Source organism: Frankliniella occidentalis, unplaced genomic scaffold (genome assembly GCF_000697945.3).
Source record: "Frankliniella occidentalis isolate FOCC.00 unplaced genomic scaffold, Focc_3.1 Scaffold269, whole genome shotgun sequence".
Classification (NCBI taxonomy): Eukaryota; Metazoa; Arthropoda; class Insecta; order Thysanoptera; family Thripidae; genus Frankliniella; species Frankliniella occidentalis.
The window spans coordinates 55,707-57,607 of NW_026267395.1; the positions used below are offsets into that span (position 1 = coordinate 55,707).

At 56.6% G+C, this 1,901-nt stretch overlaps 1 protein-coding gene across 1 annotated transcript in view; it reads left to right on the top strand.

Moving 5' to 3' along the window:
* The window catches only part of LOC113204996 (kielin/chordin-like protein), a 49,243-nt gene that overhangs the window by 729 nt on the left and 46,613 nt on the right, over positions 1 to 1,901 (top strand). The window lies entirely within an intron of this gene.

A 1,901-nucleotide genomic window follows, 5' to 3' on the forward strand; every position in this document is an offset into this window, starting at 1 on the left:
AGCGTATAATAATCAAGGGAAGTGCCCAACTGAGGAGTTGCACATGCACACTTGGAAGTATCTAACTCTGAGTTGCACGCTTACAAGTGTTAAGCAGTTGCACACTTAATTTAATAGTGTGAAATTTCGTTATTGTTGTGTTTTTTTGTTGTTTTTTTTGGCTTGGGGGGATGCCGATAGAAGAGGGGGTAGAAATTTGCTTCTCCTCGCACTGGTGGGGTTGAGACTTGCGCTGTGCACCCTCGCCAGGGGGCCCAGGAGGAGGAGCTTTGACGACGTTGTAACGCAAAGGTGTTGAAACGCCATGTCTCTCTTTTTTTGCGCGCGCGGGGGCATTTCTTTTTTCTCTCTCGCCACGCTCCATACCGCAACCTCCTTTCTCCGCGCGGCGGCCGGGCGGGGCTGGGCGGGACGCGACTGCACCGGCGGCAGCGCGGCAGAGCGGCAGCGCGGCGGTACGGCGCGGGGCAAATACAGTCATCTGGAGTGAGCATTCCGTGGTGAACAATAAGCCGGGGCGGGGGTCTCCTGCTGCAGCCGGAGCGGCAGCCGGAGCGGCCAATCAGTCCCCGTGGGAAGGGGGCCCGTCCCGCTGACCTGCTGGCCGCGGCCGGCCGCCCCGTATTGAGAGCGTGCCAGGGGGGCGGGCTGCTGAAGGCGGCCTGAAGAATGGTCCATTCACATTCACACGTTCACCATACGGCCGACCTGGCGGCGCGGGCTGGGGCGCCGAGGGAAGCGGAGAGATAACTGGGTCTGCCTTCAGGTTGCGAGAACAACTTATCACCTCCCCCCGGCGAGAGTGTGATACCCTGCTCAGTGGGGTGCTGGATCCGGATTGCAGTGATGACTGACGCGGCAATGACGTGTACCCCTACTTCCACCCACCACCCAACGCTGAGCCGCCCACGCTGGAGCTACCTGTCTTCTCGCACCTCGCTCACCTACCTCTGGCGAAGAAGGGCAACAACCATTATTACGTTGCAAAACACTTGGCGTTTTCTCTAACAGCAAAAAAACAGGGAGTGTCAGGGCGCCTCACCACATCTGGGGGTGTTGTAAAGGTAGGGCGGCCAAACCACACCTGGAGGTGGTGTCGTGCAGAGCTGTCGAACTGCTCTTGTAGGTGTTGTGCCTCCGGCCCAGCCCAACGACTCCTGTAGTTGTCAGGGGTGGCCTAACAGCCCCTGTAGGTGTTTGTGCCGCCGGGCCGGCCCGACCGCACCTGCACTGTCGTGGCCTAGTCCGACGGTAATGTTGGGCGGTACGTTCAATGCCTTCCGCTTTGCCGCTGTGGTTTAGCCCTGCTGGCGACACGCGGCCCGTCGGCTTTTGCGGTTCCTGAAATGGCGCCTTTGACTGACACTCTGAGCCGGCTGTCAGCCACTGTCAGCCGCCGTCAGCAGCCCCGGGGGAGCGGCGCTCGGAGCGGGGCCGCCAGCCGTCCTCCGGTTCACTGCTCCCCAGGAGTGTCAGTTCAAGCCCCTACCCTTACCCAACCTTACTATTAACAGTTTGTCTGGGACGGATCAAGAAGAAGAAAAGAAGAAGTTGCTTCAAGAACATGGCGGCGGGCCCATGCATTCTACACGTACTCTACATTCTACATGGGCCGGCATGTACTTGAAGCAACTTCTTTTCTTCTTCTTGATATTGCAGACAAACGGTTAATACTGCCCCCTCCTCCTCTGCCATGGCGCTAGTCCACCGAATTGCACGATAGCAAGAACAGCCACAAACAAATGACAGCAAAATATGAGAGAAATTAGGACACAGACCTATCCTTAAAATTGTATCATCTGCTTTCAAGATCTATTCTTGATTGAGATTTTTCTACTTTCAGCAGTGTTCGTGTTGCGAAGAATTGGGTTTCTGACGTACAAACAACTTGTTTGTAATCC